Source organism: Ciconia boyciana, chromosome 7 (assembly GCF_034638445.1).
Source record: "Ciconia boyciana chromosome 7, ASM3463844v1, whole genome shotgun sequence".
NCBI lineage: Eukaryota > Metazoa > Chordata > Aves > Ciconiiformes > Ciconiidae > Ciconia > Ciconia boyciana.
Window position 1 is genome coordinate 48,319,139 of NC_132940.1, and position 24,583 is coordinate 48,343,721.

At 39.4% G+C, this 24,583-nt stretch overlaps 1 protein-coding gene across 1 annotated transcript in view; it reads right to left on the minus strand.

The window, feature by feature from the left end:
• Positions 1 to 21,435: 21,435 nt before the first annotated feature.
• IRS1 (insulin receptor substrate 1) overlaps positions 21,436 to 24,583 on the minus strand; it is a 56,034-nt gene continuing 52,886 nt past the window's right edge. The window contains exon 2 of the mRNA XM_072867366.1: positions 21,436 to 22,484. The gene's annotated coding sequence lies outside the window, so the exon portion shown is untranslated. The remainder of the gene's footprint in view (positions 22,485 to 24,583) is intronic.

Genomic DNA, 24,583 nt, shown 5'->3' on the forward strand with positions numbered 1-24,583 from the left:
AAAAGAAGCCTCTCGTTGAAAGCTTTCATTTGCCCTTTATCACACTGTTTTGCTTCATATTCTATAAATAGCTCGTGTGCACTGTTTTTCCTGTTGGCCTCATAACTATGAACTGGTTCCTCACTGGCTTTGGAGAGTCTGAAGAAAATCTCCGGAGAATGCTGTAAGCGTATTTGATAGAAGCTCACAAGTGGATTAATTTCAAAACAGGGCTCAGTTGGCACATTTTAAAATATGTAATAATCAGAGCTGTTTGTAATAGATTCATCTCCTTCTGCAGTAGAAATCAGGAATCAGAGTAGCTTGGTTTCTGCAATCTGATTTTAGTTACAGCTAGGCTGCAATTTATTTTTAGTAACAAACTGTTTCCCCAAGACAGATTTGGCTGCTCATTAGCATTGGGAGTCTTCTCTACAAAAAAAAAAATTGTAAAATTTCCTTTTAGCTCTGACTAGACCTATCCATTAAAACACAAACTCAGTTCTGCAAAGACAGAGAATACTTTACTATCCATCTTGTTACTGATGGAAGATAAAGACACTGGAAATAAATTGTCCCTCTTCCCTAAATTTTTTGCTTAGTATCAGCACAGTTTCCTTTTAAAAAGGCAGGAAAATCTGTTCATCTGACACATGTATTAAGAGCTTAAGGAAAAGAAGCATAATTGAAAAATGGTTTGAATGAAAAACAGTAAAATACCAGTTGTGCTGAATTTGTGATTTTATACCACTTAACTACTTCATCAAAACAGAGGCTGGGGGAATCCTCTGCAGTGACTCCTCTAGATGGGTTAATGGGCAGGTTGGGATCCAAATCATCGCCTTTACCAACTGATCTTTCCAGAGGGAGTTTAATCTGCTTTGCTTCCCATTTCACCACGGGTGCCAGCCCCCTGTTTTTACATATTAATCAGTATTTTCCAGGCCATTTTTTCTGTGAAACCTGTTCAGGTAGCCTCCAGGCACCCAGACTTCTAACGCTCTGATTTCCAGCATCAGAAGTGCCAGCCTGGGTCAGGCCAGGGGCCCCTCTAGCCTCCCTCCAACAGAAGGAGAGCTTGTAACCAGCCAAGACCATGGCATTTAATAGCTATGAACACCTACTCTCCAGATGTGCTGAGTTGTGCTTATTAGCTCTTAAAAGGTACCCACAGCAAGCAGAAGAGATTTGCTTTAGCTCACCCCTATGGGTCATGAAAAATACCTCCCCTACAGCACACTGACAAACATCAGCAGATGGTGATCCTGACACAGACCAACCTCTTGACTCATGGTCCTGCGAAACGCAGCTCCTTATTGTGCCCCAAATTCTGGGGTAAAAAATAAACTTGCTTCTGCAAAGTATTTGCTTTACTGAAGATGAACTCTACCAGCTGCTCAAAGGAGCTAATTCCAAGACTGGCAAGTGTCAGATGTGCCATTTGGCAGATTTGGTGCTCTGTGAGTTTGGGGTTTTTTTTAATTCTTTAGCTACTTTAGCTACTACTAATGATGTGTCATGTTAGAAATTTTGCTCATTTAAATTATTTTCAAGGTAGTCAGCCTATTGGAGCGGATTCCAATCTATGCCTGCCTAAAGCTTCAAGCACCAAAATGTCCTGATGATTCAAGTGTTACACAGAAGTTGTAAAATTTAAGAAAGTTACTCTTAACTTTTTTGAATTCCCAAAGGAATTCATTCATTTCCATACAATTTTCCAGAAAGATAAACTTTTCCCTAAGAACAGTGTTTATTTTGGTTATGTTCAACCACTATTTTCATACCTAACAACAAGAAATAAACCCCACTTTAAAGTATGAATGCAATCTTAACTGTTAATTGTGGTACTGTTACAAAAATACTACTGAAATGGGTATGAAAATTGCTCAGAGCAATTGATAGAGCCTTTTCACAAGCCAGTACAACAACAACTCCAATTCATACATATTTACACACAGAGCTTTCACATATATGGGTATGTTTTACTTTGGAAATGATGTAAACTGGAAAAACACCATTTCCTGATGTAAGGGATGCAGCCTTCATAGATTTTTCACTGAAATCACACTAGCTGATTCAAAAATTCTTAACCCCCTTCTCGTAACTACCCTCGACCCTTCGACCCTGGAAGGTTTCACAGCTAATTGCCTGAGTCAATGCACTGGCTTGAGGGAGAGGTCTGCAAATGATGGATTTCAAATAAAAACAGAGATCATTTTATATCAAACATTAGTGTACTTGCAGGCAATGGCATCCTTCTGCTTTGGATTTGCCTTATTTTGGTTGCCTTCATCTTAACTGCAACGTTATTTCAACAGGAATTTGGGTGCTTAGCTTTCCAGTGATGGTATCTGTAGTAGCACCACAAACGGCCCTGCATTCTTGGCATATTTGGTGGCATGCATCAGCCCAGTTTGGAACAAAAGCTCTTGTTTTGGACATATCACTGCAGACTGTTGCCTGATCCAAACTGTCTGCTTCCTTCTGAACTTCTAAACAGAAATGACAGATCATTTTGCAGTTTTTAACTAGCCTCAGAAGACTTATCTGACATTGCCTAAATATGAGCTACATTTTGCATCCAGGTTTGTTTTCTTTAATTTACAACACATTCTCCAACAGCTTAGTACCCAAAAGACCATGAAAATTTAGACAAAAGCTCTAGCTATGGGAGGATTTTACTTGCAACAGAATCTAAATATATGCAATTAACACAAGTCTAGGTGTTATTTGAAGAACCATTGCAAATGCTAATTAGGAATCCACGTACACAACAACTGCATAAAACAGTTTCATTTGCAATGTCTGGATATTCAATATGGCCTACCTGTTCACAGCTCATAGTATCTCATGCAAAGAAACAGTATCTCTTTCTTCCCATACACAAGCTGCAATGGTAGCTGTAATGGGGTAGAGGACACATTATCTTCCACATATTCCATGTCACAGACAAACAGGCAACAGAAAGGTGAAAACCTTGGATGCAGTCCTGGCTACTTTCCCTACTTGCTAGGCAGACATTTTTGGTAGGAACAGAGAGTAACAATTCTATTTTTAAAAGTAAATTAATAAATTTAATCTCCAAGTACCTCAAGTATCAAGGCAAAGTATTCCTCCCCAGGAGAAAAAAGATCTTTGAAAAAGAAATCAGATAGGGACATTGAAAGGACATCCAGTCCACCCCAGGTCCCAAAGTAGGAACAACTATCTCCATGTCCTTTCTGAGAGATATTTTTCTAACCTGCTCTTTAAGTTCATCACAGATGACATAATCACCCAAGCAATCTTTTCCAGTTCATTGCTATCCCTGCTTTGGATAGTTGGGGGGCTCCCTCTTTTTTTTTTTTTTTTTAATGCCTTCTTTGAATCTTTTCTGCTGCAATTTAGTTTTATTAATTCTTGTTCCATCTACTGCAGAGCTTTTACTCTCTGCAAACAACGTACTGCTCTTCTTTACAGCAGCTTTTTCTGTATTTGAAGACTCTTGTAATGTTTCCTCTGGTCTTTTATTCTCTACACAATGCAAATTGTTTCAGTCCGCCTTCTAGGTTTGTTTCCTAGTCATTTGATCATTCACACTTTGGAGCCTCTCCAATAAATCCACATCATTCTTGAATCTACCATTCATCTTGGGATGTCCTCTTGGGACATTATTACCACATATGAAACTACATTTTTCCAGCCAGGTTTTAAAATGACATCTATTAAGCTGAGGGTTGTGTCTTCAGTGCACAGTTAACTTGAGTTATTTCCACTTGAGTTAATATCTCCCCAGTTAGCCTTACGTCACAGAGTCACAGGAAGAGACAAGTGGAAGGAAGCGCAGGAAACCATCTACTCCATATCCCACCTCTGAGGCATAATCAAGTGCCATATATCTACACTGTTTTTAAAAGATTCCAGCAGCAAAGTCATCATGACCTCCCGGGACAGTCTTCAGATTAGAAATTCTAAATCCCCATTTGCCCATTCATCCTGGGATGTCTCAGTCAATTGTGTGGCCCACCTTACCATGTTTTTACGATAGATAAAACCAGCCTAATTTGCTTACAAGAATGTCATGTGGGACTGTGTCCTAGCTTGCCTTTGAAAATAGGTTCCACCAAATCTACTAGACCAGTAGCACCAGTACGTAGTGGCACCATGATAGTTATTTATCATATTTGTAAGGACAAGAAAGATTGTTAAAGTATCATCTAATGATTTATGCCATTATTCATTTTCAATACTGAATAAGCATTAGCTTTCTCTAAATTCCCCATGGCTTCCTTCCCCTCAGCTGCCCTTGCATTTGGAAACATAGGTAATGCATTTGCCTTCTTGACATCATCAGGAGACGCCACGTTTCTTAAAGAGAATGGCAGATAGCTTAGCATTTGCAAATTTTTCGTATTACAGGATATCGTATCAAGTCCTGCTGACTTGCATAATCTCTCTTATCTATCAAGTACACCTGACCTGTTCCTTTTCAGTCCTATTTTTATTAAAATTAACTGTTTTAAGCATCCGGTCATAATTCACCTTTTCTATGGTGGTTGAAAGGAGAAAGACATCAAATAGATCATCTATTATTTGCTCATTTCCACATTAAGTAATAAACTTCTACTTTCCTCCACCTTGATTACTCAAGTATTTCCTTGCTATTCTTCCTTCCTTGGCAGTTTCAGTTCAGTTTTAGCCTGAGCTTTCTGACTTTTCCCTATATGTCCATGAAATCTGTCATATCAGTCCTCAGCAAGTAGAAATGCACCTTTTCCTTTTGGTTTTTCCCCCCAAAGTAGTAATCCATGCTCATTTCTCACTGCATGCCCTCTCTTTGGGATCTTTAGCCAAGAGCAGCCGCACTGCAAAATAACCCTTGCATTGCAGAGAGGAGTTGGATTACTGCACAGAATAACTGTGTTAGCAGCTGACAAACTGCGTTAACTCGAGCTGTAGCCTATGTAACCAGACAAGGCAGTCAGTTCAAGTAAAAACACCACCATCCTCATCTTAAAGGTTTCTGCATTTGGACAAGACTTGAGCTGGGGCGAAACTGAAGTTATGACTCAAACATACTGCATAGTCAAGACGAGCCCAGAGAGCACTATGAAGAGACATAAGTGGATACTTTCCTTCAATTCTGTTGAAATAAAACAAAAGCAACAGGCTGCACAGCAGAAACAGAGGCCTCGCTGCCTGCTCACATTTGAGCTCTAATGAGAATGAAAAGGATAAGAAAGTTTGACTCTTTCAAGATTCAGTTGCTCCCAGGGTTGCTCCTTCTCCGCTTTTACACAAGATCCTCTGTCACAGAGGGTGCGCAGGAATGCTCTGAGCCCACAGAAAATCTTCAATTCACCTGTTAATGAGACAAAAGGTTTCAGGCAAACCCAGATAAAACATGACAAAGCATGGTAATATGGACACAGAGATCCTATTTATCTGTTTTACAAATGGAAAATACTGAGAAACTAATGTAAACAGGAACAAGCTGCAAGAAATGTTCTGCAACCTTAAATCAACTATCTAAGAGCATGGCAGGCATCTTGCTGGTAGTTCTGCACTTCACTTAGTTCCTACAGTCATACAATCCTAAGAGCTTCAGTGGAAAAGAAAATAAAATCCTCCAAACCTTAGGGAAAAGTCACAGTTTATCTCTAGAAAGCATGAAGCCGCAATTCTGAAAAGATGCCAAAGTTGACAGTTAACTGCCACATACTACTGAAGTCTTTTTTCCCCCCCTTTTTCTTAAACTCTTTCTTCCCATTCCCAGGCCAGACTCAAGTTTGGAAGTCAGTGAATGAATTCCACAAGTACTACAGTTTGTACTTTCACAAATAGCTTAAAAGCGGAGGTATCAGATTTCACAGCTCTGTGAGGAGGTTGGCACAACTTCAAAGCACTTCTGAAATATCTATTACTTTATTCTGAAGAGACAATAGCCTCTCCATAGTGAAGGCTGAAACAGTCCTTCCCTTCGAAAGCTGATTTTGACACATACAGTCTCAGCTTCAGCAAAGTAACACCAACATGTCTGAAATTTCTAGACCTTATGCCAAGGCAGAACTAACCTGTAAAGTCTGAAGCAAATCAGAAAGCTTTTGAGATCTCGAAATTTTTAGAGAGATCTTGGGCCTGTCACAACTCAAAAATGGGTTGGATTCAAATCCCATATTTGCTCCAATGTGCTAGTCCTGGTGGAAAGTAGGTGCTTTTGACAAGCTTTTTTAGTTACTAAAAATAGCTCTGTATTACATTGTCAAAACTACATAATCTTTAATTTTTCTCTTGACTGTAGTTAAATTTCAAAGAGATAAATACATCAATCCCAGAATTACAGGCAGGTCTCATAAAACCTTCCTATCCTGAATTATTTCAGATACAGCCATTTTTAAAAGACATCATTTTCTCCTTTTTCCTTTGATATTAAGAAAAGTCAACTTTCATAACTTCCTGGATAGATAAAACATGCAGGATTTTGTATACTTTTTGCCAATCAGTTTACAATCAAAACCTTTCACCCAATCTCAAGAATGGTTGCAAACGTCACCTCCCATAAAGGCAAGGGCATGCCAGAGAAATTGATTTTTACTAGGAATAGCAAAATGAAATAAAAAATAGGAATATAAAACCCCCAGATATAAATATATCAAGAGCAGCAAAACTGACTAAGCAAATACTGTATTGAGCATACCCTTCTAAGCTCCAGGTCAATGGAAAATTTTAATTTACAACTGTATCATGTGCAACAGAGCTGCTACAATTCCACACATGACAACTGGGTGATATATGTCATTTCCCATGTTCTTATATGTCCTAGTATTTCAGTATTAAATGACAAGCAGAGAAACAGTAATACAGAGACAAGTGACAATAAAGCTGGTGAAAGGATAGTCAAAATTTGTCAAAGTGTGATGGAAACTATGGGAAGAACAAAACATGAGCTGCATTGATGCTTGGGGCGGGGGTGGGGGTGTGGGGGGGAAGCAAACCACTTGAGAATTTGAACCAGGGACAAAATGAAACACTAGATGCATTCATGAGGCGAGATGGCATATATTTGGACAATCCTTGATAGAAAAGCTTAAATGAAAGGGACAGGAAGGGCCAGCTGAAAGCATGGCAGTCTAATGCTTCATCATCCCCTCTCCCTCTTCAGAACCTACTAGAACAAACTCCATACAGGGGAGAAACAACTTCAGCATTGCTGTTTAATCGTAGCTCTCCTTGCTAAAGAACAAGGGGAAACAACAGCAAAGTTTCCATGGAGTTTATCAGGAAAAGGAACTTACCCTGATTACTTAATCCCTTTTTATCCTGTTGATCTCATGCTTTGCATCTGCACTACTGCAGTCCAGTCCCTGGGTGACAAATTGTTCACATAGCTTTCCTGCTGCCACTATCCTCCTCACTTGTCTCACCTGAGTGTTTCATTCACAAAAATGAAGGGAAAAGACTTTTCAACTAAATTAGCACCTGGCTTTATCAACTTGGGCTGGTTTTCTTCTGTGGGGCTAGGCAAGGTTTGGATGCTGAGGAATCTTCCCTGCCTGTCATTCCCACACATAACTGACATAACTCTATTAACAAATTTCAGGTAGATTACTAAAAGTGAGGAAACTGCCTCTCAGAGCCTCAGCCTTTAAGCCACTTAAAAGGTATGAGCTGTTCTTAGATGATGCTACTAAATTTGGGAATCTGACGCCAGTACTGAATGCAAAACTGATAAGCCCAACACCCAGTCCATCTCTTCCCCCTTCCTTTCCAACAATCTCATCATGTAACCTTTATTTTTCCCTAATTTCAAATGCTGCAATGATGCTTCAAGCTAAACTCCCCAAACACTGTAAAGGCCAAGAATCAGCTCTATATCCTGTGAGGCATCCTATAGTCACAAAATTCAAAGGCAAAATGGAAGAAGAGTCTTTGATGGAATTATAGTTTGCTTTATCTAATGAATCCTCAAAAACATCAATGGGGGAAACAAGTTTAAAAAAGAAAAAAAAGGGGGGAGGGGGAATTATCTTGAGATAACATTTAAAAAATAAAAAAGTAGAATCTGAAAAGACAGCAGGTAATAAAGATCAGCCACAACCCATAGTACCGGCTGCAGTTTAAACTTACTTAAATGAGGTATGCTGTCTCTTCCCCAAATGCAGGGTCTATGAGCCCATAATATTGTTGAGCAAACTTTTTCCCATGAAACCATTCCCACTCCAGTTCTCCAGAGATAGGCATTATGGTCGAGCCATGTTTCTAATGATAATGTTTGGTTTGGCAAGTTTTAGTGTGGTTATCTTGGCAAACAGATGCTTTAGCCTATGCCATTTATTTGGTCTCAGTACATTCCAAATTATTTTGATGAAACTTCAAGTGTGATATGAAGGAAAAGTCATAGCTAGTAAATCACCTGGAAAGTCCCATAAAGGATAGGTCTTGATGGCCTCACCCTGCCAAATAAACAACACTGGGTTACTGATCTGTTACAAATTGGAAATGCTTACAATAAAAGCAGGCGTTCTTTTTATTGCAAGAAGGCAAGGAAATATATACAGCACAAAGAATAGTAATATGACCCTACAGCAATGCTCACCATAGAACAGAAGGTTCATAACTCTTAAGAGCAGTCAGCACTTAAGTTCATAAAGTTACTGAGGCGGTTCTCACAGCATTCCCTTCCCTCTCAAAAATTGTTATTTATGTGCATGCACATGTATGTGCACAGACACACACTTTCAAATATGTGTATTATTAACTTAAAGGCAAGAGTTCATACCAAGCAGGAGAAGGAGTTGTTTCTTTATCAGCACTATATCCTTTCAACAGAACAAAACAGAAAAAGCACTGAAAATTGTAATAAAATTTTAAAAAGACAGATTTAAATCCCCAAACAATGCATGATAGCTCATGCAAACATGATTTTTTTTTTTTTAGGTCTGTTCCTCTTTAATGGTGCTGTAAGAATTGCAATATTTTTCCTGAGAATACAATTTTTTTGCAAATAATTCACAATATCCGGGAATGATATAAATCACTTTTTATAGTCCTGAATACCTTAAGAAGTTAGTTTCAGAAGCGCAGAAGTAGCAGCAAATGGCTTGGTTCTCAGAAATGCGCCATAACCTCAGAGCCCAATGTAAAAGATAGCATCTGTCATTACCTTGCACCCATGGAAATCAGGCCAATTCTAAAAGCTGGAAATAAAGATACTTTCTATGTCTGTCATATTAAAGTAATTCCTAATTACTTTATAAAAATCTCACCTGTTTTAAAAACAGTAAATGGAAAATTCATAGTGGTTAGTTCTGATTTGTATTCACATAGTTTTTCCCACAAATGTTCAGATGCACCTCTCCAGCTTTTAAGCTGTCCTCGATAAGAAACATGGACATGAAATACCTACTTTTCATCTTCCTCCAACCCAAATGCTGACTGCTCAAGAGTTAAGAATAGCAGTAGCAAGCTGACAGAAAACTAGGAAAAGGAGAGCATTTGAAAATGAATGCTCAGATTCACAGTATTATCAGAATAGGCTGGCTGACAGCTATGATAATCTTACATACATCTATAGGAAATGTCATTATTTAATTTCTTTCATTGCACGTAGTATTATAAATATGAACAGGAATCAATATGCAATGACTACAGTTACATGTAAATATTTGGCCTCTTAATTTCATAGACATTCTTCAGACATCATCTAAATGGGTAGGCAGATTTATCTGTATTTGTCTTTTCCAGAATAGATATCCCTCAAATCAAACAGCAATAGAAGAGGATTATCTAATTTACTAAGCAGCCTGCTATAGAAGCTAGAATCATATACTGACCTCTTTTACACTGATAGAGATCCAGGATGAATATCACCTGCAGGAAAATAACTCCAAACTTACCTTGGTTCAACAGAAACTGCTGTACTGTACCCCACCTCACAGAAACAGGTCTATTACTGAAATTGAGTCCTGGGTGAATATTTAACATACTCTGAAACACAAATAATTCAACACTTCCTCCAACAGTTATTCATCTTTAAATACATCCCATAGAGCATGTGCATCACAACTACAACATAAAGCAAACCATAACCTGAACCCCATACAAAAATCATCACTTCACGTAATTCACTCATGAATAAATGTCTATTAAATACAGATGTTAAGGCTGTTGTGGGATAAAAATAGAACTGAGTTTTCAAGGGTGATTTGTGACTTTTGGTTAGCTTGCAGTCAGTGCTATTGGAGCCTTTGTTGGTTTTACACACTTTTTACACTTTATATACACACACACACGCTTTGTTAGACACAGTCACTTTCTGATGCTTTTCCCATTTCCTCTTTCCTTATCTTCTACAGTTCTACCTAATTCCCTTTTTTCCTTCTTTTTATTTTCTTTTGAATAACCTTAGTGTATTTTAGGTCCTTAGAGAAGAAGAAAATAAATACAAATAATTTACACTAACCTCTGCAGAGAGAAACAACATTGCTGTGGACGCTGTCTTTTCCTTCCAGCAAGTCAGTTTCTTTAAACAAGCTGCACTCCACCAAAGGACTGAAAAAATGCATCTTAAAAACAAATTAATTAGCTTCCTACAAATTACATTTTTCCTTTCTGTATTCTTAAAGCTTTTATCTATGTTTTCCTCTTTTTCTCCAACAATAAAATTGATTAAAGTCAAATTACATTTCTGTAGGTGTTGATTTGCTAAAGCTTTTGATACAACCCATTCTGGATGCATTAGCCAATATGATAGATCCCGCCTGGGAAGCTGCCACAGACTCCAGACAGTGTTTGAAGTACACTTATGCAATGGATGCCACAATGCCTGGGTAGTCAAATTATCCAGTCTTTACAACTGAGCTGTTTGGTAGATGGGTAATTCACACAGATCTGTGCTGGTGTCTGTATATAGAAACTGCATAACTCTTTGGACAAGGCACAGTTGAATATGTGCTCAGAAGTTACTATATACCGACCACAGAAGTGGTCATTGGGAGTAGTTCAAAATGTTTTACAAGAATGCTTTGATGCTATCCAGAGCAGTACTACTGGCCAGTAGCTAAACTATAATTATGCTAGCTGGATCTGAAAATCAGGGTTGAGTTGCAAGAATTCCCTTCTCAGCTCACCCATTCCAGACCTTGATCAAGGCCAGTGTACTTTTGGGAAAGTTCAGTTCCAGTGAAAATGTAAGCCTACAGCTGAAAACCTCTTGGGTTCAGTTTTTGGTTTGAAATCTAGGTCACGTCACTCTAGGAGCAGCGGCAGATTTTCCACACAGGTGCAGAGGACATGGGGACATGTGAAGGTATGAACAAAGAAATGTTTAGAAAAAAACTAACTGTATGTGTTTAAAAAAAATATTAACATCAATTCATTATAGGCTTTGTCTCTGGCCTGGCTACCATCTGTGACGGGGATTTTGTTATGCAGTGAAACAAGAGCAAGATAGAGCTTTAAACATTGCCTGGAGCACACAAGCCCTATGTTTATTCCCAGCAACATATTAATAAATTATAAAACCGAAAGAGGACCACTTTGACTGTGTGGGCTGCTGGAATTTACTTAGTCATGACATGTTCTGCCTGCTACTGCGACCAAGGCAGGCATTCAGAAGCTTGCAGCCAAATTCCCATTTGTTTTATTCAGGTACGTTACCACTGTACACCTGAACGGTGGCCCTAACTCCATGTGTCAGGGATGAGTGATTAATAGCACTCAGATGGTTTCCCACTATGGTTTCCCACTAGAGCAGGGCTGGGTGCAGCCACTGCCTGGGCCTGGGCAGCAGACCCATCACATCACCCTTGCAAGCATGCATGCTCCACAGGGAGGGCCAACGGCATGGTCACAGCCAGCAGTGACCGCTGGCTGAGCCCTCCGATGACGTGGTGCGCCTTGCTCCTGAGGTCACTTCTGCTGAGGGGAGATCAGATAAGGCCAGTCAGGAGAGGATCATCCCTCTGGTGTGAGCGGGGTTAAGTTCAGCATCCAAGCTCCACTTTGATCATGCCATTTCCATGGGCAAAGATCACAACTGTGGATTTTGTTAGGCTCTTTCTAATCTCTGTTGGCTACATTTTTTAACCCACTGCTTCCCTGCATAAACAGGTGTCTAAGCTTGAGTCTATCACCTAGCTTTCAGCTCCTTCAAATTTTGCTGGTGTGAGGAAGGGTTACCTCTATTATCCGCTCTCTAAACGGGCTCTAAAACAGGGGATTGACTAAACAATAATTACAATCTGGAAAGTGTTTATTTGCTGTGTGCCTCATGACGTTGGTTTATGGAAGCCTGCACACAGCATACTCCCACACCAACTTGTGTACGGTACCCATTATCATATAAAAAAACTCACAGGGAACCACAATTTTTTCCCCTCGCCCCCAAAGAAAGAATCCTTATGACACTGAACTCCCACTTCCTTTCAGCAGCCTCATTTTAAGCCTCACTATTTAAACAAAACACAACACAAAACAACACACTAATATTTTATGGACTACTTTGTATGGTAGAGAATTATCTTCTGTTAATTCAGCTTCCTCTCAGAAATGAACGCTTTGGTTTCCTGTCTTAGGAGACCTTATTGTGTTTGTGTATTTCAGTTCACTCTGCCATACATTACCCTGATTAATTTTGGCAGTGACAAAGTTGGAGAAGTAATTTAAAATTATGATCGTATGGAAGCACTGTATTTTACTGCAGCAGAATCAGCACTCCTGTTTTAACTCTCCTGACCTTTCATTTCCTGTCACGGAGCACAGGAGGTAAAGCCTGTTTGTGAAGGCACAGCCTTAAGAGTTCTCACAATTTTGTTTTTGAATTATTTTCCTTCAGAATAAATGAAAATGTATACAGTGTTACACCTAGAGAGACAGCATTGCAGTACCACAATAGAACCAAATAGGTATACTAAAGGTGGAATTAGACTAGAACACTAAGGCTGTTAAATCAAAGAAAGTCAATCTAAATTTATCTCTGTCAAGCTTAGAAAACAACACAGAAGAAACCAAGGAATGCAAATGATAGGCATGAGAAATCTGACTCTTGCTTGCTGGGTAAAGTTTGCTTCAAAAAAGAATATGCAGAAATACTGAAAACAACAAAATGTGCGAAGATGATAAAGGGAAAATTTGAGCACATTGGACTTTAATTAATTTCCTTTCAGTTTCATTTCTTGTTTCCTTCTCATTATAGCTATTGAAATATTTTTTAGGGAAGTATTATAATATAATGACAGTTATCTATGTGAATTGTAAGTCATTCATGGCTTAACTCTTCTTTTTAAGAATTGGCCTTAACTATTTTCAGACTAAGCATGTACTTCCTGTAATTTCCCAAAATAACTTTGGCAATCACTGGAACTAGAAGAGCTGCTGATTGCTGGAAAGTGACACTTGCAGTGTCTACACAAAGATCAAATATGAATTTATTAGAGAGCACCTATCTGAATGTCTATTGGGATGCGAACAATCATTGATTCTTCACTGACAAGCTTCTGAAAGTGGTTTCTACTCTGCACGCACACAGACATAATAAGCGCCCCCCCCGAGCAAACAAACAAAAAACACCCCAAAAAAACCATTAAATTCATAGAGATGTTGATCACAGCTCTCCTTAAAAGATCTAATCTATTCAGTATCAATTTATATTGCTGTTATATATGACAAACATCCTGCTTAAACAGCAACACTATTTAGAAAATGGACTGACAAACCCACATCAGTTATAACAATGTTATTTGCTTAGCAAGGATATGCGATTATTTTACAGTGATGGAAGTTTCATTAGGAAACAATTTCACTGCACTGCCAGCTAGCAAGGTGTGTAACAAACACATTGTGCGAAAGAGACTCTGATCCGAACACTAAGTTCATGTTGGACCCCATCAAAAAGAAAGTAGCACGTTCTCTGAGCTGTTAGTCTTCTAGTTTCTTGCTTCTCTTCTAAAGCCAGAATAAGTTTAACAGGTTGCTATGTCTCATGCTGTAAGGTTCCACCTTTTGAATAGCGTTGTCACTTGTGTAATCATGTTCTAAATTGTATTTACTAAATGATGGGGGTTTAAAAAAAAAAAAAAGTGAGCTCACTTTTTATTTTGGAGGTCTTATTTCAAGTCAAATTATTCCACATATCTAATCAGGAACTAAATTACTCAATCAGGTAAAACCACCCAGTATTCCACCAGGCGATCATTTCTAGCTGAAGATACCAGAGAGGATAGAGCCTTTTGAAACCAAAATAATTCTATAATGTGGAAAAGTCTTATTTCCCCCAAAAATGTAATGTTACAAGTCCATCTACTCACAGTAAAAATGGAGAGGCTGTAGTTTCAGGATCCACTGCCTTCAGTGGCAATTTCAAGTTAAGGATTTCACGCTTTCCCCTATTGTTGGGTCACTTAAGTCCAAGTCAATTCAGTGATACCGCTCACAGTACGTCTCCAGGAAGTTTTGCTGGCATGTTATGGTAGCACAGTAGCAGCAGCTGTGTAGAGGGCAAGGTTTCACTAAGCCGGCACTGTCCCCAAAGTCAGCATACAGTGGCCAAAGAACATTCAGGTGCTAAAAGTGCTTCACAGAAAAAAGGAAAGCAAAGAAAAATAGTTTCAGGAAGGCATGAGGAGCTCACTAGTAAGGTGAAGAGATGAGGAGCTCAACAATAAGAAGCTTCCTCCTTGAAGCGTCCATGGGAAGAGGTATTAAGAGGAGGAAGAAGACTAGCTCACTGTGACTAAAAGAAGCTTCTGTTTTGGCAAGGCACAAAGTCAAGACATTAGTGGAGAAGAGCATCCTATCTTCAAGGAAGCTTTGAAGATCTTCATTTCATAGAGCTCCTAGCTCTCACAATGAAACTGCTGGAAAAACAAACACAGACACCCCAAAGCACTTATATATGTGTATAGAGCCATTCTTAAGTTAAGGATATACTTGCTTTAAGCTTCTGTATTTAGTTTATAGGCTTTGTTTAGTAAAGATCAGTTTAATGAATCTTCAGCAGGCATTGCACTGGTCTTCCTGAATAGCAGTGGTCTCCTGAGTCAGGGTCAAGTGCGACTTCCATTAATAGATTACAGAGAAGGTTTTTTGAGTACTGCAGACCTGGCTTAAAACACTTATCTTTTGGTGAGAACACCTTGACTGTGCAACAGTTAAAATGAAACTCAAGAGTGGAAGGGACTGCCGGACTAAACACAGAATAAAACCTTCCAGCAACCAAGTCTTCTGACTGAGCAAGATGTTATTAAAAAGAACAACGGAAGCATTGAAGTGAACACTGAAATCTGGAGAGAGAAGATGGGCTGGATAGTACTACTGTTCTGCAACAACAAAATTTATGTATTTTCTTAACAAGTATTTCTATGTTGCCCAACACTACAGGAGTCAAGTACTTCTTATTCTTTACTTAATCCTCCTAACAACTCGGTGAAGAAAGTAAAAAATCATCTTCATTTTGCATACACAAAACTAAGGCAATATTAAATGATTTACCCACATTCATACAATGTTTTGGAAGAGGTAAGAACAAACAGCTCACTCATGTCTCATTGTTAGCTCCAATTTTAAAAATAACACAGCAGGCAGAAGTCTCTTGATCTTTCACATACATGTGTCATGTTCAGACCCTTCTCCTTATCTTTCACCTCAGATGACAACCCTCAGGATTAGCCACATGACTGGGAGACTGGTGATGAGCCAAGAGATTACCAAGCCACTTCACACAGAGAAAGCCTGACAAGGAAGAAGCTCAGGCAAATTGTTTCCTGGCAGATTTAGGAAGGAGAATTTCAGATTACCTTTTCCTGTGGGATCCCGCTGAGGTGACACCAACTGTGTGGATGAAGGAGATGGACTGCATGACTAAGGGAAGCTGGCAAGAACTCCACCAGCAGGCTGCATCATGGCTGTTGCAGACACACTGTGAAGAAGCTGAAATTAATGCAAAACATGCTACTGAAAAAGGCACACTGACAGGATGAGCTAGATTACTCCGCCATGCAGCAGCAGAAAGCCAGATGTTGTTGTAAAATGGCAGGCTGGGCAGGACAGCAATGACTTCCTCCTCTGAGGAGGTAAAAGCATGCAGATTCAGTGCACTGGGCCTTCAGGCTGCTCTGGAGAAAAGATAATCAAATTCTAGTTATTGAAACCACAGGAATATCTAAAGGTTGTTAGCGGACACCCTTTTTTCTCTGAAGTTAGTCATATTCATATTTAAAGGACAGATAACCACTTTTTGGCCCTTCATGGGCTCAATCCATGTTTTGGATTGAGACTGCAACCACAGGAACTGGACACTCACCTTATTTCCATCAGCCTTTTAAAAACAAAAGCCAACAACCTGTTGTTGATTTCAGAAGATAGGGCCTGAGGAAAAAAACAATGACAAGTTTGCCCTGCACCCACGTCAACTGACTGCAGAGAGAAGAAGGATATGTGAGAAATTTTGTTGTTGTTCTCAAACTCCTGCCTTAATCAAATTTCCAAACAGTTTAAAGAAAAATTAAATGCTGTTCTAAATTCACCAGCTGAAGGTGAAACAGTAAATTGATAAATGGTTAAAATTATCATTTCTTCTTTCAGTTAATGTTCAAGAAAGTGGAAAAACAGAGCACTACCACTGCGGTGAGGAAACCTAACAGGGCAGTACCACTGTCCGCAATAAACAGAGGAGAAAACCCCTGACATTTCAACTTTATTGTATTTAATTGACAATAATTAATTCATGGCATAACTGACATTTTATTCAGTCTAATTAATAATTACTTATTATAACAAAACCCCCCAAAAAAACAAGAGAACAAGAGACAGGAGCTATCCCTTCCTAGTTGAACTCGAGGGCCCCTCAGAAAGTCTCCCCCCGCCAGGCCCTGTACAGCACAGCTATGCGCAGCAGGAGGGACTTTCAGCCCTGCTTCCACACCAGGAAGGTTCAATCATGACATCAAACAGCCACACCGTGACAGACTGATTTTGAAATTTAAAAAATCAAAGTATCAAAGAAAGGCAGAGATTGTGACTGCCGCATACAATATCCTGTAATGCCACAAGCCTTCGGATAGTCAGACAGGAACAGAGCTGTAAGGCAGAACTTTTCCTTTTCAAAAATTACTGGCAAAAATATCAAAGACATCATCTGGTATTTTTCATTTTTTTATCAATTTTGTAGCAGCATTGCTGCTTTAATGGTTTCTCTTTGCAACACTGTACCCTCCACAAACATAGTAGGTGAGTTCTCCAGTCAGGTCTCTCTCCTCTAAATAATCAGTGCTTCAAGTTCTACAGATAGAGCAGGGCCTAAGAGTAGTTGAAAAAGCATAACCATTTTTTTCAAGCCATGACACAGAGTAACTCTTTTTCTTGTTGTTCTGATTCAATATAGTTTATCTGCCTACAGATAACTTGATTTCTCTGAGATGTATTCAATTGGTTTAATCTGCAGAAAGTATATAGGTTTTATTTTATTCTCTTACTGTCCCTCTCCAAATATAACTGTCAAGTATCCTAATACAGCAGAAATGGGAGTCTTGGGGATCCTTGCAGCCAGAGGGATACCCACCAAACACAGCCTTTCTATAGGTTGTGCAGCGTTAGGCGGACTTCCCAGCAGTTACTTTTCCATGGCCCTTGGGTAATGTGAAGTATCAATTTTCAAACCATCTACCAATTCAGATCAGGAATTCAGAATGGCACAGAACCTTTTACAGAAAACATGTTCCCAGCGAGCTTCGCGAGGCACAAGGTTTTCGAGTTCCGCCTCCTTCCCTCCCTCCCTCCGAGAGGCTTCGCACCCAGCTTTACTCTGTCTTCCAGTACAGATGCAGTGCTCTTGGGTTGTTTTCTCTAACACCTGAGCCTGCCCATTGCAGGCATATTCTAACATTTGAATATCTCGTTACTGCTAGTCCAAATGTAGAATACAAAACTTCCAACCTGAAAGTATTTAAATACAAAGTTAGAATAACACCTGCTTTCTCAAGTAGTCATTGATTAGCCTCCACCTTTTCCTCCTATGTATAAACGTTCTTTCAGAATATACATTTGGAAAGAAGCGAGTATGACAGATCATGGTCCTCCCCATCTCAGATTCCTCATTTCATCTGTTTTGAGAATAGCATTGCCTTAGAGTTACAAAGACAAAAAAGAAAGAGCCTTTCTACAAACTGAAAGTCCTGAATTTTTTCTTCCACTTCCACTCTTTTCCATTCTCCATCCTACAGCCTGAAGAATTTCATATGGGCATCTGATAAGTTCACAAACAACATATTTATGGTATCTTCAAAGTCACAGCTTCATGAAATTACTAATAAGCAGGCAAATATAGGGTGAACTAGACAAGGGTGAATACCGTCACTTTACACCAGTGAACTAGCCTCAAGACTTGCAGGCTGAAAAAACCCAAAAAACTATCGGCTGCACCCAAAGATGGGTTGGAGGTCACACAAGAGATGGGCAAAAGATTCGCCCTAACTTCGTTACTTTCAGTATTGCTTCCTTAAACTAAGCTAGCTTGGGTGTATTAAGTTGCAGAACAAAGCACTCAAACATCTATCCAGATTGATTCAATTAACAGTTGACATGCTGTACTTAAGCTGCTACCAAATACTAGCTTCGGCTAATCATTTCAAAAGCAAATGTGAAGGCTGTTCATACTGCTGCATTAATCTGTTGCTGCAGAGTAGTTATGCAACTGAAATATGGCAGACGCTAAGTTGATAGGACCCATTTAAGCACATACTACTAATTACACAGCCCTTGAGTGTAATAGAGGGCAGGAATAATAGCTTGAGCTAGAAGTCAGGTGGTAGCAAGATGGACACGGATGCTTAGTTCTTAAATATGCAGAAAGTAAGGCTACAGCACTAGAATATGTTTATAAACATGGCCTGAGTTTCCTTTTTGCTTTCTGAATTTGTACTTTTGCTGGGAAAAAAAAATAATAAACACTATAGGAGACATATGACATTTTAAATACTAATTAAAGAGGTTAATATCAAAGACTAGCAGGATGAAAATTTATTTAGAGTTCCACAACATACATGCCAACTCAGCATCAGACTGAGCTTGAACACAGCAGTCCTTGCAAAAACCCAAGTGTATAAGTGTTGCTTATGCTCCTGGAGACCGCTTCAAATGGTTTTTCTAACCCCATTCATTTTCAAACAATAGCACTAATAAATGCATTCAGTACAGAGTTTTTGAAAACTGAAGCTGTCCCAGTAATGGAGACAGAAAGGAACTTAAATAATAACCAGAAAATTCCACTCGAAAAAAAATTCAAAATAAACTCCTGAGCATTTGAGTTTTACTAGTTGATATAGGACTGATCCCATTTGCTCATTTTGAAACTTAAAGAAATGATAATCTGTTCTGTGGCAGACAGAACAAAATAATTCATAAAAGGATAAGAGAGTATAGTACTATATTTTTGAGGCATTTATGCTTTAATTTAAAAGGGTTCGGTTCATAACGGTCTATTTATTGAAGTTTGCAATTTATAAGAATAACAATCTATGCAAGAAAAGAATGAAGAGTTTCAGGTTTGGTTATGAATGCATTTTGCTTCAAAAGCCTTTTTAAAACATTTGCTAAAACAGGCATGTTTAATTTTACTAGGAAAAAAATAACTATTAACATAAAAACAATGCATGTTAACATCATTAACAAGCTGTTTCTCTGGCTGTACATTACTATTAACATGAATGGAAACCCACCAGATCAGCACTATCCTCCCTGCACCATTCCCTTCTGTAATGACCATTGCCAATTCCTACAATTTTTAAAAATTCATATTTTATAACCAAAATTTGCTCATAGATGTATCACTGTGAAATACTTTTACCAGGATTAAATGTACTCACTAATGCTTTTTAAAACCTAACAGTAGCTTCCAGTACCTACAAACCTATTATTTCAGTAATTGCTAGAGCATGCAAATTATCTGAAACAATGCAAAGCACAATGGCCATAAAATACTGTTCTATCCAAGGCACTTCAACATCAACATGGGCTAATATTTAGCAACCAAATCAAAACAGCGAACATTTATGTTAATTCATTAAGCTGGAGAAGGCTGTGGGCAAAGGGGTTGGAGGCGAGTTGGTTTTGTTTTTACTTCAGAACATACGCAAGTTTTCATTACAACTAAACCCCATTAAAAAAAGAAAAAACAAACAAAAGGATCTTAAGATAAAATGAAAATGGGTAACTTAGAAATTTAGATACTGGTCTGATGCATGTGGCTTTCTTTTAAAGCAAGTGCTGCCTTCTTAGATATTAATAGTTCTTTGGAAAAATACACACCAATGCTCATCAAGAGTAATAGGCAAGCTACTGTGGATCGACTTGCTCCTTCCTCCATAAAAAAGAAGCAAAACCTCATGTCTTTTACTGATTGGTATCACCTCTTTGGAAGAAGACTGTTCTGTCGGCAAAGGCCAAGATTTCCAAAGGCAGCACCCTGGGCAGTCGCAGGTCCTTCTCAGGCTGCTGCCTCACCATGCAACAACATCCTCAAATCTGCCAGCATCACCACTCATGCAATTGCTCCCAGTGATCTGGAATGATTTAAGTATTCTTAAGCTGCAAGTCCTTTCTTAAGTGAGTATTTTGACTTGACAGGGTCAAAGTGGTTATATATGTGCAATACCAGCAGATCTAAGGGAAAAGGAGCAAAAGGAGAGGTGAAAAATAGCTGTGCAATGGCCCCTTCATCTATACTGCAGTCAGAAGAGGACATTGCATTAACCACAGCCTAAACCCAGACATCATCAACATCTCAGGGGAAAGAAACCCCTTCTTTGAGAGTTTGACAGCCTTCCTGCAGGGAGAGCTGGTGCTTTGAGTGCCTGCCTTTTCCTGATAACAAGAATCCTGTCAAATGTGCACTGGTCCATGGAGTTGCTTCACAGAAGCAGGAGGAGGGACCAACAGGGACCTGACATGGCTTCGAGTTCAGTTATCACTTCAACAACGTTTTACTTGGAAATCCATGATCTCAGTATTTTTCCAGTCCCAAAAAGACTTAAGGCTCTGCAAATGCTATGCACAAAAGAATTTCTAACTGCATAGAACCAGAATGGAGCACAGGAGAGTCGCAGAAGAATTCCTCCTCATCCTTCCTCTTGCACTGATTTCCAGACAATCATCTGGGCCGTCCTTTTTCAATTTCGTGCTGAAGTCTTGCTATGGCTTCCAGTGATTTCACTTGCTGTGAACTCTTCCACCAACTTAAGTGGAAGGAGGACTGTATCCTGAGGATTCTCCAGAAAACTGAAACAAGAGCTTTAGTGAAATAATTCAAGGAAGCATACTCCCTACTACACCTAATTACACTTGACTTTATTCTTAAGCTATGGTGATCCACAGCTATTCTCAATTACACACAATGGAAACATCAAAGAAGCCTGGTGGGACAATTTGAGATATTTGAGACAGCTTATCAAGAAAACAAAAAACCAAAAAAAACACTACAGCAGATAAAACAGTATCTAGTTTATTACATATAGAAAGAGATTTCCAGAATTTACAAACACCCACATTTTCATTCCAGGGAAAGAGTCAATTTGAAAAGTTCACCCTTTTTTGTTTTCGTTTTGTTTTGTGGTTTTCTGTTGGTTGGGTTTTTTTCTTTACAATATATACAATGGAAGACTTTGATTTCTTTTTTTCTGATTTTTTTTGTCAGTTCCTGTGCAATTGATGAATTCAAGTTGACACTTGTAAATACCATGTACAGTAATGTTTGTCTTCATTGTAGTTAATACAGACTATTATTTTACAAGGAGTACAAAATTATTTTTCTTTTGGAAAGAACTCAACATCAGGGTTATCTTACAACTGATAGTATCAGTAAATATGACTGTACAATCAAGGCCCAGGGACCAATGACGCATATTATATTATTTTCTGAATTACAATCTTAAAACAAGAATAGTACCCTACTCTATTCTTAGAAGCCTTGTTTTAAGCAGGTTTCCCACTCTGTTTACAACAGAATATAGTATACCTCAGTTCCACATCAAAAAAGATGTGCTGTAGGAAAAGTTACATTTTAATTAAAAAAGTACATGTATAAATCAAAACCTATGTTAAATATTTAATACTCTTCAACCAACATTAAGTTTTGTATGTAATAATTTACAATGATGATTTGTCATACAGGTTTTCAGCAGCAAATGAAGTTGTGTAAATGTGCTAGTAAAATACCCATTCTCACCATGACGTAGTGGTGGGCACATGAGTTCATTGTGGCCAGCTAAGTCCTTATGGTAGAGGATGAAGTAAGAGAGACTCATTGTCCAGGTGTCACAGTGCTTCTGCTTGGCACAACACAGGATGTGCAGCTCAGTCAACTAACTCCTGAGGTTTGTGTAAAGTAAACAAACTGAACTGGATGCATCGTACCCATTTACAGAGGAAGAGGAGGAGAAGGAGGTGAGGTCCTAGTTGTGATAGCATGAAACATTTATAGTCTTGATACCCATGAGTTAAAAGAAGGATTTGCTGAGGTTGTATAGGTCATCATTCTGAAATTGAAAGAGAAAGAAAATTAGCATCATGGGCACTTTAAAAGCTTTTCTGTACTTATTTCCCTCCCCTTCTTTTTTTTTTCCTTAAAGATTTATCATTCAAACTGAAAACGTTAGCACCTTGAAAAATTATGGCATACACAGTTGAACTGTACTCAAGCATCTGAATCCCAAAAGCACTTAAAACAGATGTTGGCAATAAAATTCAAAGCAGTCAGAAATACATTTAAAACTTGCATGAGATTCACCTAAGCAGAAACAATTTAAGTGTCCATACTGATTAACTCTGACAAGCTCCTGTGACAAGAGAAAGAAAAGCTCAAACCATTAGCCTGCTGTTGGTGGTTTTGCCCACTACAAGAAAGATTCGTTCGATGTCAGGCCTCCTTGTAGGGCTTCCTGGCCACCTGCAAATGCCACGGCTTGCATGAGAAGGATGACCAAGGAATGGAGCACTACGGGTGCAGCATTACCATTCCCTATTGACATACAAGTTACAAAAAAAATTCTATCCAGAAAATCCTGTTGAAGTCCATAAATCTATCTACATTCTGCTTCTCTGAGAGGACTGGGTGAATAACGAGGTCCTGCAACCCTAATAATGCACAGCACAGGCTTACTGGGGAACAAATGTCAGAAGCTGCCTTTGACCCTGTCCTACCAAGTCCTCCTCATCTCTTGGCTCTAGCCTCCCTGATCCAGCACATAGTGCAACTGTCTCTGTCAACAACTCCTCTCAACTCTGCTTGTCAGTTGATTTTACACAGGCAGGTCATCAGTACAAGGGCTCTGATCACGAGCGACGTAGCGCACAGTGGGACGCTCTCGGTGCCGATCTGCCTCGTGTCCTGCCGGCAATCCCGCGGCAGATGCTTCAGCCCCCAGCGGGGAGTGGTGTCCCTGCTGGAGGACGCAGGGTTGAGGTCGCACACCAGGGTGCCACGGGGTGCCTCCCCGCTGTACCCAAGGCCCTGCCACAATGGCTGGCCGCATGCACGCAGAGCGCGCGCCTCCGCCAGCTGCCGGTGTCAGCCCCGCTGCCCACGGGGCGGCCACGCAAGCATGCAATCCCCGAGCCACCACAGACCACAGCCCCGTCCTCCTCTCTTCACACTACAGCTGCATGCAGCCATACCCAGTGGGGAATGAACAACGCACCAGTGAAATGAATACTATTTTTGTTTTAACTGGGGTTAGTGGACTACCATCATTTACATTTCAGGAGTTTCGCCTAAAATCTGATGAAGCAAGACTTAGATTTTACATAAAAGTGTGTCTATTTCTATATTTGATATTAACTATGCTCCTGAAAAGATAGGTAAACAGTGCATTTTCCTCAGTACAAATAAAGGCTTCCCATAGACATGCTGAAGTAAAAAAACTGAAAAGACCTCCTGTCCTATATTCTTTAATTGCCCAAGAAACAGAATTTACTTTGTGTGGTCCTTCAAGTGAAAGGAAAGCCTATCCCTGCAAATGATGTGTGGTATGCTGTGAAAACTCCCTGGAGAATTATCTCACAGATCTCTTATTTACTCTCAACTTTCTTCTGCACTCACATTGCGATCTACTGGAATGTTCCTACCCAAATATCTATATACAGCTTCACATAGCTTTGCAGCTTTCAACTCTGTTGGACCTAAAATTAGCCAGTAATGCCGTACTTTATTAATAAAGATGAGCGACAAAGGAGAAATGGCTTCATTTAAACGGAGGAGCAAAGTATGCGTGATCTGCGTGCTGCAAATCTGAGGTGGGTGTTTCACACCCAGCTCCCATCCAGCAGGGCCAGAACAGTTAGGTGCCCACTGGCAGGGCCCCACGGCCCGCCCTGCCCTGCATATACAGGGCAAGCGGAAGCAAAGCAAGTAACAGCTTTTCTACATGGCTAGACCTTATTCTGCTAAGAGATTTTAAGTATATAAACAATAATTTGCAGTATCAGGGCCAAGTATTACGCCTCTTCACTAGTATTCAGGTCATCTAAACTCAAATACATCATGTATTGAACAAAATGGCCTGTCCAATCCAATTCCTCACCAGTTCAACCAATACAGCCAAGAAGTCATCGCAACCACTACTAGCAGGCATTCATT